Source organism: Bos grunniens, chromosome 14 (genome assembly GCF_055505025.1).
Source record: "Bos grunniens cultivar Pamir isolate PY7600 chromosome 14, Bosgru_T2T1.0, whole genome shotgun sequence".
NCBI lineage: Eukaryota > Metazoa > Chordata > Mammalia > Artiodactyla > Bovidae > Bos > Bos grunniens.
The window spans coordinates 58,621,686-58,637,540 of record NC_141178.1 but is presented as its reverse complement, the minus strand read 5'-3'; positions in this window follow the sequence as shown (position 1 = coordinate 58,637,540).

The following is a 15,855-nucleotide window of genomic DNA, read 5'->3' as shown; positions in this document are numbered from 1 at the left end:
TTCTTTGGAAGGAGTAATGCTAAAGCTGAAACTCCAGTACTTTGGCCACCTCATGCGAAGAGTTGACTCATTGGAAAAGACTCTGATGCTGGGAGGGATTGGGAGCAGGAGGAGAAGGGGACGACAGAGGATGAGATGGCTGGATGGCATCACTGACTCGATGGACGTGAGTTTGAGTGAACTCTGGGAGATGGTAATGGACAGGGAGGCCTGGTGTGCTGTGATTGATGGGGTCGCAAAGAGTTGGACATGACTGAGTGACTGAACTTAACTGAACTGAATATATTTTTTAAAAGTCACACTTTGACTTCCCCTAAGATAAAGACTTTTGATAGACAGAATAGGCAAGGAAAAGACAAGGAAAGGGCTTCTCTCCAGAGATTCTAAGAAGGAGTGCAGTCCTGCTGACTCCTGAACTTGAACTCAGTGAGACGTTCCAGGCTTCTGCCTTCAAGGGTCTGTTAGACAGTAAATCTCTGTTGTTTTGAGCCACTAAGTTCTACCCCTGGGTCAGGAAGATCCCCTGGAGGAATAAATGGCAACCCACTCCAGTATTCTTGCCTGGGAAATCCCATGGGCTGGTGGGGTGCAGGAGACTGGTGGGGTGCAGTCCATTGGGTCGCAGAGTCAGACACAACTTACTGACTGAAGAATGAAAAACAACAAACATGTTTGTGATATAAGAGTAGAAAAATTAATTAGTGAATTAATTAATATGGAAGAGGACACCCTAAAGATGTGTACGTTTTGTCCTAACCTTGAGGCCAGGCCAGTTAAGGAACACAGGATCATTGATGTTCTCAATCTCACATTTTAATTTTTTTTTAAATTGGAATTAGACTTTTTAAAAATGTTTATTTGTGTATGTATTTATTTATTGCTATGCTGGGTCTTTGCTGCTGCATGGGCTCTTCTCTCAATACATACATATTTTTTTTTACCAAATGTTCAACACTTTAAAAATAAAACAAAGGTGATGTTATGCCAAAAGTCTAGGGAATGCAATCACATTTTAACTTACAAATTGTTGGTTATGTGGAACTAGCTGGAATCTCTTAACTTTTGTTTCCAGTACAAGCAATTTGGAAATTGTTTGCTTCGTGTGATTTGTACTTTTTGACAGTCTTGTTTCCCAGTTAGGTTTTAAGCCTTTATAGGACAAAAGTCTCATCTTACACTGGTTTATGTCCAGGTGCCTGCAAAATGGCCAGTGAAATTTTCTTAAAGAGAATGTGTCTTGAATCAGAGGAGCTTTTCCCTTCCTTTAGGAGAGGAAAGGGGATGGTTCATAGCACCCTGTGAGAGCTGACTGTTAAATTTTCAAGAATTTCTCGAATCAACTCGTGTTGGGTCGGTAGCTTGAAGATTGACCATGGTGGGAATATTTACACTGAAAAAAAAAAAAAAAGGATATCACTGGCTTGGAGACTCCTTGTGAGTATAATAGATTTAAGTAAAATCATTCTACTTTATATAAACACAGTTGGGAAAATGTCTTCTTATAATGTTGAAGCAAATTAAAATCTCCTATTTCAATGAAAATTTATTTCAACTATTTTCACTTACTTTCTTCTTTAAAATAAGGCATCTTTAGTGAAATAATTCTTCCAAAATAACTTGGGTATACTTTAAGACAGTTTCATTAGGAGTAGTAACAGGACCCATAAATTAAACCACAATAATGGTTTGGTTATAGCAGGGATTGAACCTGTTCAATAGAATAGTTTATTGTTGATTAATTTCCAGATATACATCTTTATGCCACTCCAAGGAGAGTCATTTTCTTTAAGAGCTATTTGTTATCCTGAAGTAAGCCAGAAGGAAAAACACCAATACAGTATACTAATGCATATATATGGAATTTAGAAAGATGATAACAATAACCCTGTGTACGAGACAGCAAAAGAGACACTGATGTATAGAACAGTCTTATGGACTCTGTGGGAGAGGGAGAGGGTGGGAAGATTTGGGAGAATGGCATTGAAACATGTAAAATATCATGTATGAAACGAGATGCCAGTCTAAGTTCAATGCGCGATACTGGATGCTTGGGGCTAGTGCACTGGGACGACCCAGAGGGATGGTATGGGGAAGGAGGAGGGAGGAGGGTTCAGGATGGGGAGCACATGTATACCTGTGATGGATTCATTTTGATATTTGCAAAACTAATACAATTATGTAAAGTTTAAAAATAAAAAAAAATTAAAAAAAAGAGCTATTTGTTATCCTTGTTTATTACCCCCTCTTCTAATTCTTATTCTAACTTCTGGTCAGAGAGAATGGACAAATCTTCATTTCATGTTTTGTCTTTTTTTTCCCTAAAGGCCTAAAATCTTGCTCAGAAAGTATTGAGACTGTGTTTCTGGAGACTTTAAGGGTTAAATCTGACTGTTAATAGACTATATGATCCTGATGGAATTAATTGATCTAGAATATAATTTGCCTTCATCAAAAATAGAAAGTTCCTGGTGGCTCAGATGGTTAAGAGTCTGCCTGCGATGTAGGAGACTCGGGTTCAGTCCCTGGGTGGGGAAGATCCACTGGAGAAGGAAATGGCAATCCACTCCAGTATTCTTGCCTGGAGAATTCCATGGAATGAGGAGCCTGGCAGGCTATAGTCCAATGGGTCGCAAAGAGCTAGACTCGACTGAGCAGCTAACACTTTCGCTTTCAAGATATTTCAAGATATTTCAAGATATTTCAGAGGAATTGATTGCTGGTATTCTCACACTAAAAGAATGGTTGAAGGAATGTCTCTAAAAAAGAAATGAAATGATAAAAGAAGAAATTTTGAGTCAAGAAGGATGAAAATCTGGGAAGAGAAAAAATAAGAAATAGACTTCTCTTGAATTTTCTACTTGTGTTTGACAGTTTTAGCCAAATTATAACACTAATGTAGCTCTCAATATATGTATATACAAGAAATATAAGTGGGAAGGGAACATAAATGAAGATAAGGTTTCTGTGCCTTATTCAAATGGGTAAAATATCAACAATGAAAAGCTTTGATGTTATGAACATTTATAATGTATACCTGGAGAAGGGTTTCCCAGGCAGTGAAGTGATAAAGACTCTGCCTGCAATGCAGGAGATGCAGGACTCATTGATTAGATCCCTGGGTCAGGAAGATCCCCTGGAGAAACTGCCAAAAGATCTATTGGAGGAGATATATTCAAAAGTACTATAAATAAAATGGAGTACATAAACAGAAAAACTGTTTATGTAACTCAAGAAAAACAATGGAAATAAAACAGAGAAAGCAGAAACACAGAGAGGAAACAGAAAGCAAAAAGTAAAATGGTAGACTTAGCCTTTAACATTTCAATAATTACATGAAATAAAAAATGGTCTAAATGAACCAATTAAAAGAGAGATACTGTCAAAGTGGATAAAAAGAACATGTCCCAACTCAATGCTGTCTACAAGAAAGTCATTTCAGTAGAATTCTAGGCTGAAAGTAAAAAGATGGAAAAAAAGCTTATTAAGCAAGCAATAATTTAAAAAGAAATCCTAGGAGCTATATTAATATCACATCCCATTTATAGACATTAGAGCAAGAAAACTGCCAGGGACGGAGGGGACATTATATAATGATAAAAGTGCCAACCCACCACAGAGACTTTGTAGTCCCACAGATCTACGCATGCCAACAACAGAGCTGCAAGATATGTGAAGCACAGGCTGAAAAAAACCAACAGGAGAAATAAGAAAAGAAAAAAAAAAACCAGTTACAGAGACTTCAACACCGCTCTCTCAGCAACAAAAGGAGTAGTCAGACATAAAAGCAGCAGGGGAACAGAACTCAACAACACCATCCAACAACAGAATCTGAACATTTATAGAACAGCAGCAGAATATGCATTCTGTCAAGGGCCCACAAAACATAAACTAAGAAACTAAAATCTGCCAACCAAGAATCTGAACTTGGCAGAATTATATTTAAAAAGAAAAGGCAAAATAGAGACATTTCAAATCTACAAAACCTGAAAGAAATCATTAACAGGAAAATTGTGATACAAGAAAGAATTTAACACCAGCAACATAATACAAACTGCAATACAAAAGATATTAAAAGAGGAACAAGATGGTGGGGGAGTAGGTGGACGTGGAGTACATCTTTCTCCACAGATACATCAGGAATACACCTTCAGACACTGAAGTGCATGCAGAACACCAGCTGAGAGCAGACAGGAGTACCTGACCAGCAGAAAAGAATATATAGACCCAGGCAAAACTCGGTAGGAGGAAGGAACTAGGGAGAAAATAGGAGTGTTAGTAGGACTGGGCCTGCCCTTGGTGGGTGGGGGAACTGAAGCAGGGGTCCGATCCCCACACTGGGGACAATTGTCTGAGTCAGAGGAAACATTTAAGGCTGAGAGGGAAATAGCTGATCTGTGGCAGCCTAAATGGAATGAGAATCAACCAGTCCTTGCGGCAGCCATACATACCCCAGATGGCGCAGTGGCTGGGAGCTGGAGTTTAAGGATTGTGGAGCAATTTCCGGGTGAGGGCTGCTGTTGACTGTGGAGAAACAGATCAAGGGGATGTGAGGGAGGAGACTGTGGTGGAAAATGCCTGTGGAGGAAAGCTGGGCAGCCATACTGCTGAGTCATGAATAGGGGGTGGAGCCATCACCATAGCTTCTCTCTACGCACAGGCCAGCATTGACAACTGAACAATAGAGAGACTGGCCCATCAAATGCCTGACACGCTGAACTAGAGAGCAGGACCCCAGCCGGGGGCTTCTAGGTGCCTGATGCGCTGAACAAGGACCCCAGGCAAGGAAGTCCTCTAAGTATCTGAATGGGCAGACCTATGGAGAAAGACTGGCCAAAGAGGCCTTCTGATCACCAGCTACAAGAGGCTCAAAAAAAGACTCTGATAGGGCCATAACACCTGGGGCAGAGGCAGTCCGTGTCCCTGCACTCTTGTTTCAGCCAGGGTCCCCACAAGCCAAGCAGTTGCATCACCTTCATGCTCAGCTCTCACTGGGGCAGAGCTGCCACAGGTAAAAAAAGTCTTGTGCCTATGCACACAGGGTCACTTTGGTAGTGTCTGACTCTTTGCAATCCTGTAGACTGTCACCTGCCAGCCTTCTCTGTCAGAGAGGAGTTTCTCCAGGAAAGAATACTGGAGCGTATTGGTCAATACTGGTTGCCCCACCCTTCTAGAGCACTGTACTTCCTGCTGCCCTAACCACCAACTCCCCTGAGTACCTGGTGTTCCCAGAACCCCTGCGACCCAAGCACCTGCACCACCTCCACACCTGTCCTTCACAGGGGCAAACCCAAGTCGTCCAGGGCAGCCTCAGGAGCAAACCCCAGTGGACGACCCACATGCAGAGGTGGAAGTAAAACCGCAATCGAAACCCAGGAACAGTGTGACTAAGGAAGAAGACCCAAAACCCTCCCACCAGCTGTACAAGCTTCAGATTAAATCCACACGATCAACTAGGCAGACTCTGTGTGGAATATATAAGAAATATATATTATTTCTTATATAATATAAATATAAAAGAAAACGCTAGTTCTGATGGCTGTGGACATTGGAGGCAAGAACACAGAGGAGTAGGACCAGATTAGAATCTGAGCTGCCCCCACAGCAGGTCCAGAGATCAGCACAGTGTTGGAGGGCATCCTAGGGAGGGGAAGTGGACTGTGGCTCCCCAGCGAGGGAAAGGACTCTGATAGCGGTGACTCAAGAAAAACATTTATTATTCTTATGTTTTGACTTGTTCTGTAGATTCTTTGGATGTTTTTCTCCCCCCTCTCCTCCTTTCCCCTGCTTTGTTGTAACTGTCAATTTTATTGGCACTATGAAATCTATATTAAGCTTTTGAGCTTTTTTTTTTTTTTTCTGTTTTTTTCTCAGTCACATTTTTTCTTGTTGTTATAAACCTCTGCCTGTATGTTGGGCTTTTGCAGTTCTGGGGAGTCTGTTGTTCTTGTTGTTGTTTTTCTTTTTCTTTTTTTTTAATTTTAATTTTTTAAACCTATTATTAGTTTTTCTACATTTATTCGTTTGCTTTTCCTACTGTTCTTTTTTTCTTGCAGTTAATCTTTAATGTATATAAATCTTCTTTATCTACCTCTATTTAACTTTGCTATTCTTTCTTTTCTTTCCTTTAGTCTCAACATATTTGTTAGTTTTATTTTCATTGCTTTATTCTCCAGTTGGCACCTTGCATTAGTTTTGTTTTCCAGTTTTTGTGCTTTAGCTAGTTTTATTCTCGTAGACATAATTTTTGGTTCTTTTGTTTGCCAGGTCAATCTATTGTACTTTATTTTTGTTGGATTGATTTGATTTTGCTTATGGGTATATATGTATATGTTCAGTCACACTTTTTATTGTTATTATAAACCTCTGCCTCTACATTGGGCCTTTGCAGATCTGAGGAGTTTTTGTTTTTTTTCCTTTTCTCCTTCTTCTTCTTCTTCTTCTTTTTTTTTCTTTTCTCATTTTTATAATTTTAACTTTTAATTTTTTTAATCTATTATATTTTTTCTACATTTATTCCTTTGTTTCCTTTTCCTACTGTTCCCCCCCCCCTTGCAGTTAATCATCAATGTATCTTCTTCATCTACCTGTATTTAACTTTGCATATCTATTCTTTCTTTCCTTTCTTTTCAATATATTTGTTAGTTTTATTTTCATTGCTTTATTACCCAATTAGCACCTTACTTCAGTTTTGTTTCCAGTTTGTGCTTTAGTTAGTTTTGTTCTGGTAAAAATAATTTTTGGTTTCCTTTGTTCACCAGGTCAATCTATTATACTGTATTTTTGTTGGACTGTTTTGATTTTGGTTATGGGTGTGTATATATATATGTGCATATTCAGTCACACTTTTTATTTTCTTATAAACCTCTGCATCTACATTGGGCTTTTGCAGTTCTGTGGAGTTTTCCTTTTTTTTTTTTTTCTTTTTTCTTTCTTCTTCCATTTTTTTTCCTTTTCTCTTCTTTATAATTTTAACTTTTAATTTTTTTAGACCTAGTATATTTTTCTACATTTATTCCTTTCCTACTGCTCTTTTCCCCTTGCAGTTAATCTTTTATGTATATAAATCTTATTCATCTACCTCTGTTTAACTTTGCATACCTATTCTTTCTTTCCTTTCTTCTCAACATATTTGTTAGTTTTGTTTCCATTGCTTTATTCCCCACTTGGCACCTTGCTTTAGTTTTGTTTTCCAGTTTGTTCTTTACTTAGTTTTGTTCTTAGGTGGTAAATACAATTTTTTATGTCCTTCGTTCATCTGTTCAATCTATTGTATTTTATTTTTGTTGGTCTGTTTTGACTTTGCTCATGGGTATATATGTATAGGTGTATATTCCATTATTTTAATTATTATTTGCTTGATTTTGTAACTGCCATTTGTCTGGAGTTCATCTTTGGCTTCTAGTTTTTTGGATATTTATTTTAATCTCACTTAATGCCATAAAAAACCACTTGTGGAATCTTCATTCCTGACCAGCAATCAAGCCCTGAGCCTTTGGAGTGGGAGCACTGACTCCAAGACCCTAGGCTACCAGAGAAATAACCTTAGGAGGTATCAAATAGTGAGAACTCACACAAAGGAAATCACTAGAATACAAGATCGGCATCACCCAACCACCAATAGCACCCTGTGCAGGATGCCTCATCTAAACCACAAACAAAACAAAAATACAAACTCAGTCATTAGCATACAGGATTACCACCTCACTCAGCCTTGCTTATCAGAAGAAAATCAAACAAACATACAAAATCTCAGCACAAATCTCACCCTATAAGAAACTTACACAAACCACTGGACCAAACTTAGGAGGGCAGAAACCAAAAGGAAGAAAGAATTCAACCTTGAAGCCTGGGAAAAGGAAACCCCAAACACAATAAGTTAAAAAAAAATAGCAAAATGACAGAGAAATACTACACAAATGAAGAAACAAACTAGAAACACAGAAGTACAAATAAATGAAGAGGAAACAGGCAAACTACCTGAAAATGAATTCAGAATAATTATAGTAAAGATGATCCAAAACCTTGAAAGCAAAATGGAGAAGATGCAAGAATCAATTAACAAAGACATAGAAAAATTAAAGAATAAACATGCAGCGAAAAATAACACAATTACTGAAATTTAAAATATGCTAGAAGGAACCAATAGCAGAATATCTGAAGCAGAAGAACAAATCAGTGAGCTGGAAGATAAAATGTTGAAAATAACTTCTGAAGAGCAGAAAAAAATAAAAAGAATGAAAAGAATGGAAGATAGTCTCAGAAACCTCTCAGACAATATCAAATGCACCAACATTCAAATTATAGGGGTCCCAGAAGGAGAAGAGAAACAGAAAGGGTATGAGAAAATTTTTGAAGAGATTATAGTTGAAAATTTCCCCAAAAAGGAAAAGGAAAGTCGATCAAGTCCAAGAGGCACAAAGAGTCCCATATAAGATAAACCCAAGTAGACACATACTAATCAAACTAATAAAGACCAAACACAAAGAAAGAATATTAAAAGCAGCAAGGGAGAAACAACAAGTAACATACAAGGGAAACCCATACACTTTAACAGCTGATCTTTCAGCAGAAACTCTGCAGGTCAGAAGGGAATGGCAAGATATATTTAAAGTACTGAAAGGGAAACATCTACAACCAAGATTACTGTACCTGGCAAGGATCTCATTCAAAATTGATGGAGAAATAAAAGTTTTTCAGACAAGCAAAAGTTAAGAGAATTCAGCACCACCAAGCCAGCTTTACAACAAATGTTAAAGGGACTTATATAGTCAAGAAATACAAGAGAAGAAAAAAGATCTACAAAATCGACCCCAAACAATTAAGAAAATAGCAATAGGAGCATATATATCAATAATTACTTTAAATGTAAATGGATTAAATGCTCCAACCAAAAGACACAGACTGTTTGAATGGATACAAAAACAGGACCCATATATATGCTGTCTATAAGAAACCCACTTCAGGCCTCAAGACACATACAGACTGAAAATGAGAGGATGAAAAAATATATTCCATGGAAATGGGAAGCAAAAGAAAGCTGGAGTAGCAATCCTCATATCAGACAAAACAGACCTTAAAATAAAGATTACAAGAGATAAGGAAGGACACTACATAATGATCAAGGGATCTATCCAAGAGGAAGACATAACAATTGTAAATATCTATGCACCCAACATAGGAGCACCTCAATACATAAGACAGGCACTAACAGACATAAAAGGAGAAATTGACAGTAACACAATAATAGTAGGAGACTTTAACACCCCACTTACACCAATGGACAGATCATCAAAATATAAAATTAATAAGGAAACACAAGCCTTAATACAAGTCTCACATTAGATGAGATGGATCTCATTGATATCTTCAGGACCTTACATCTCAATGCAGAAGAATACACCTCTTCTCAAGTGCACATGGAACATTCTCCAGGATAGACCACATCTTGGGTCACAAATCAAACTTCAGTAAATTTAAGAAAATTGAAATCATATCAAGCATCCTCTCTGACCATAATACTATGAGACTAGATATCAATTACAAGATAAAAACATTAAGAAACACAAGCACATGGAAATTAAACAACACAAAGTTGGTTCTAAATAACCAACAGGTTACTGAAGAAATCAAAAGGGAAATAAAAAAGTTTACAGAAACAAATGACAATGAAAACACAGCAACCCAAAACCTATGGGATGGAGCAAAAGCAGTACTAAGAGGGAAGTTTATAGCAATACAATCTTACCTCAAGAAACAAGAAAGACATCGAATAGACAATGTAACTTTACACCTAAAACAACTGGAAAAAGAAGAACCAAAAAACCCCCAAAATTAGTAGAAGGAAAGAAATCATAAAGATCCAAGCAGAAATAAATGAAAAAGAAATGAAAGAAACAATAGTAAAGATTAATAAAACTAAAAGCTGGTTCTTTGAGAAGATAAATAAAATTGACAAACCTTTAGCCAGACTCATGAAAAAAAAACAGAAAAATCAAATCAACAAAATTAGAAATGAAAAAGGAGAGGTTACAACAGACAATGCAGAAATACAAAGGATTAGAAGAAACTATTATGAACAACTATATAGCAATAAAATGGATAACCTGGAAGAAATGGACAGGTTCTTAAAAAAGCTCAATCTTCCAAGACTGAACCAGGAAGAAATAGAACTAATGAACAACCCAATTACAAGCACTGAAATTGAAGCTGTGATCAAAAATCTCCCAAAAAACAAAAGCCTAGGACCAGATGGCTTCACAGGAGAATTCTTTCAAACATTTAGAGAAGAGCTAATGCCTATCCTTCTAAACTGTTTCAAAAAATTGCAGAGGAAAGAACAGTTCCAAACTCATTTTACGAGGCTACCATCACCCTAATATCAAAACCAGATAAGAAGAAGTGAAATCACTCAGTCGTGTCCAACTCTTTGTGACCCCATGGACTGTAGCCTACCAGGCTCCTCAGTCCATGGAATTTTCCCAGCAAGAGTACTGGAATGGGTTGCCATTTCCTTCTCCAGGGGATCTTCCCAACCCAGGGATTGAACTCGGGTTTCCCGTATTGCAGGCAGACACTTAACCATTTGAGCCACCAGGGAAGCCCACCCCAAAAAAAGTCAGACAAAGACAACACACACACACACACACACACACACACACACAAACTACAGGTCAATATCACTGATGAACATAGATGCAAAAATCCTCAACAAAATTTTAGCAAACAGACTTCAGCAACACATCAAAAAGCCCATCCATCATGATAAAATTGGGTTTAGTCCAGGGATGCAAGGATTCTTTAATATACACAAATCAATCAATGTGATACACCATATTAACAAATTGAAAGATAAAAACCATATGATAATCTCAATAGATGCAGGAAAAGCCTTTGACAAAATTCAGCACACATTTATGATTAAAATTCTTCAAAAGATGGGCATAGAAGGAACCTACCTCAACATAGTAAAGGCCATATATGATAAGCCTACAGTAAACTTATTCTCAATGGTGAAAAACTGAAAGCATTCCCCCTAAGATCAAGAACAAGATAAGGGTGGCCACTTTTGCCACTATTATTCAACATAGTTTTGGAAGTCCTAGCTATAGCAATCAGAGAAGAAAAAGAAATGAATACAGATTGGAAAAGAAGTAAAGCTCTCACTGTTTGCAGCTGACATGATACTGTATATAGAAAATAAAGATAGTACCAGAAAATTACTAGAGCTAATCAGTGAATTTAGCAAGATTGCAGGATACAAAATCAATACACAGAAATCACTTTCATTTCTATATACTAACAATGAAAAATCAGAAAGAGAAATTAAGGATCAATCCCATTCACCACTGCAACGAAAAGAATTCAATATCTAGGAATAAGCTTAACCTAAGGAGACAAAAGAATTGTACAAAGAAAATTATAAGACACTCATGAAAGAAATTAAAGATGACATAAAACAGATGGAGAGATATTCCATGTTCCTGAGTAGGAAGAATCAATATTGTGAAAATGACTATACCAAAGGCAATCTACAGATTCATTGTGTTTCCTATCAAATTATGAATGGCATTTTTCACAAAACTAGAACAAAAAGTTTCACAATTCATATGGAAACACATAAGACCCTGAAGAGCCAAAGCAGTCTTGAGAAAGAAGAATGGAGCTGGAGGAATCGACCTTCCTGACTTCAGATTATACTACAAAGATACAATCATCAAGACAGTATGGTACTGGCACAAACAGAGGTATAGACTAATAGAACAAGATAGAAAGCCCAGAAATAAGCCCATGCACCTATGGGTACCTTATTTTTGACAAAGGAGTCAAAAATATACAATGGGGGCAAAGACAGCCTTTCAATAAATGGTGCTGGGAAAACTGTACAGCTACATGTAAAAGAATGAAATTAGAACACTTCCTAACACCATACACAAAGATAAACTCAAAATTGATTAAAGACCTAAACGTAAGACTAGAAACTATAAAACTCTTAGAGGAAAACATAGGCAGAACAGTCACTGACATAAATCAAAGCAAGATCATCTATGATCCACCTCCTAGAGTAACAGAAATAAAAACAAAAGTAAACAATTGGGACCTGATTAAACTTAAAAGCTTTTGCACAGCAAAGGAAACTATAAGCAAGGTGAAAAGACAACTCTCAGAATGGGAGAAAATAATAGCAAATAAAACAACTGACAAAGAATTAATTTCCAAAATATACAAGTAGCTCATACAACTCAATGCTAGAAAAACAAACAACCCAATCATAAAGTGGGGGAAAGACCTAAACAGACATTTCTCCAAAGAAGACATACAGATGGCTAACAAACACATGAAAAGATGCTCAACATCACTCATTATCAGAGAAATGCAAATCAAAACCACAATAAGATATCACCTCACACCAGTCAGAATAGCCATCATCAAAAAGTCTATAAACAATAAATGCTGGAGAGGGTGTGGAGAAAAGAGAATGCTCTTGAACTGTTGGTGGGAATGTAAATTGATACAGCCACTATGGAAGACGGTATGGAGATTCCTTAAAAAACTAGGAAGAAAACCACCATATGACCCAGCAATCCCACTCCTAGGCCTATACCCTGAGGAGACCATGGTTGAAAAAGACACATGTATCCCATTGTTCACTGCAGCACTATTTACAATAGCTAGAACATGGAAGCAACCTAGATGTCCATTGATCAATGAATGGATAAAGAAGTTGTGGTTTATATACACAAAGGAGTATTACTCAGCCACAAAAAGGAACACATTTGAGTTAGTTCTGATGAGGTGGATGAACCTAGAACCTATTATACAGAGTGAAGTGAGTTGGAAAGAGAAAGATAAATATTGTATTCTGATATACATATACAGAATCTATAAAAATGGTACTGAAGAATTTACTTAAAAGGCAGCAATGGTGAAACAGACAGAGAATAGACTTATGGACATGTGGAGAGGGGAGGAGAGGGTGAGATGTATGGAAAGAGTAACATGGAAACTTACATTACCATATGTAAAATATATAGCCATCAAGAATTTGCTGTATGGCTCAGCAAGCTCAAACAGGGTTCTTCATCAACCTAGATGGGTGGGATGGGGAAGGAGACGGGAGGGAGGTTCAAAAGGGAAGGGATATATGTATACCTATGTCTGATTCATGTTGAGGTTTGAGAGAAAACAACAAAATTCTGTAAAGCAATTATCCTTCAATAAAAAATAAATTAAAAAAAATAACAGAAGTCTTTCAGGTAGAAAGAAAATATTAGTAATACCAGACAGCAATCTGGATGCTCACAGAAGAATGAACAGCACAGGGAATGGCAACTACATTGAGTATTAAAGGTTTTCTCCTATTTGTTTTTATTTAGTTGCTAACTCCTGTCTGACTCCTTGCAACCCCATGGACTGTAGCCTGCCAGCCTCCTCTGCCCATGGGATTTTCTAGGCAAGGGTACTGGAGTGGGTTACCATTTCCTCCTCCACAGGATCTTCCCAATCCAGAGATCAAACCCGCATCTCCTGTATCAGCAGGCAGGTTCTTTACCCCTGAGACACCAGAGAAGTTCATGTTTTCCTATACTTTCAATCGATTTCAAAGATAATTGCTTAAACAAAAGCAACCATGAATTGTGGGGCTCATAACACACATGGCAGTAAAATGTAGGATTCAGTTCAGTTCAGTCACTCAGTCGTGTCCGACTCTTTGCGACCCCTTGAATTGCAGCACTCCAGGCCTCCCTGTCCATCACCAACTCCTGGAGTTCACCCAGTCTCACATCCATCAAGTCAGCAATGCCATCCAGCCATCTCATCCTTTGTCGTCCCCTTCTCCTCCTGCCCCCAATCCCTCCCAGTATCAGAGTCTTTTCCAATGAGTCAACTCTTCGCATGAGGTGGCCTAAGTACTGGAGTTTCAGCTTTAGCATCATTCCTTCCAAAGAAATCCCAGGGCTGAACTCCTTCCGAAAGGACTGGTTGGATCTCCTTGCAGTCCAAGGGACTCTCGAGAGTCTTCTCCAACACCACAGTTCAAAAGCATCAATTCTTCAGCGCTCAGCCTTCTTCACAGTCCAACTCTCACATCCATACATGACCACAGGAAAAACCATAGCCTTGACTAGACGGACCTTTGTTGGCAAAGTAATGTCTCTGCTTTTGAATATGCTATCTAGGTTGGTCATAACTTTCCTTCCAAGGAGTAAGCGTCTTTTTTAATTTCATGGCTGCAGTCACCATCTGCAGTGATTTTTGAGCCCCCCCAAAAATAAAGTCTAACACTAGCACAAAAGCCAGAAGGGAAGAAATGGCAGTAAACTCTTGAAAGCACCTTGTACAATGAAATGGTACACTGTTACTTGAAGAAAACTGATAAAATGTGTACCACCAGCTGGTGAACTACATTTCACAGATCAACCTGGCTTACAGCCTGTTTTTGCATGCTGTGTAAGCTAGGAATGATTTTACATTTTTTTTAAATTACAGAAAATTGAATATGTAACAAAGACCATATGCAACCCACAAGTCTAAAATATTTATTATTTGGGCCTTTTCAGAAAAATATTGCCAACTCTTGCTGTGTAACAGAAATGCTAAATGCAACCACCAAAATAACAATGTGACAGTGTAACTAATGAACCAGAAATGAAGATACAATGGAATCAGAAAGAATATTCAATACAGTATTATATTGAGCATCCATATCAGAGAGGAAGAAGTAAAATTATCTTTATTTAAAGATAGAATGATTGTGTATGTAGAAAACATGATAGAATCTACAAAGAAGCTTCTAGAACTACTAAGTAGGTTTAGTAAAGTTGAAGGATACAAGGATAGCAAATTGCAATTTTTGTACTAAGAATGGCCATTTGGACATTGAAAGAAAAAAATACTGCAATATCATGAAATATGTAATGCTTAGTGATAAATCTGACAAAATATGGACAAGACCTGTACTTTTTACATGCAAAATGTTGCTGAGAGAAACTAAAGAAGATCTAAATAAATGGAGATGCATACTGTGGTCATGTACCTGAAGACTCAGCAGTTGTATGATGTCAATACTCCCTAAATTGATTTGGAGGTTCAGTTCAATCCCAGGTAAATAACAGCCAATGTTTTGTAGAAAATAAGCTGAATCTAAAATTGATAAGAAAATGAGAAGACCTAAGACAGACAAAATAATTTTGAAAAAGAACAAATTTGGAAGATCGACACTGTCTACTTTCAAGATGTATTATAAGCTATGATAATCAAGACCATATGGTACTAGCATTCAGGTAGACGATGCCTTGATAGCTCAGTGGAATAAACTAGGGACCTCAGATCTAAATCTATGCATATGTTGATGGCTGAGTTTTGACAAAAGTGACAATGCAATTGAATGAAGAAATGATAATGGTTTTAGCAAAGACATTTTCACGAAAAAAAGAAAAAACTTGAAATCATACCTCATACCACTTAAAAATTAATGCAAAATGGACCATAAATCTAACTGTAAACCTAAAGTGATAAAATTTCTAGAACAAACAAAAAAAAATCTTCGTTACTTTTTTTGTGTGTGGTTTTTTTTAAAATTTTATTTTATTTAACTTTACAATATGGTATTGGTTTCACCATATATCAAAATGAATCTGCCACAGGTATACATGTGTTCCCCATCCTAACCCTCCTCCCTCCTCCCTCCCCATACCATCCCTCTGGGTCATCCCAGTGCACCAGTCCCAAGCATCCAGTATCTTGCATCGAACCTGGACTGGCGACTCGTTTCATATATGATATTATACATATTTCAATGCCATTCTCCCAAATCATCCCACCCTCTCCCTCTCCCACAGAGTCCAAAAGACTGAT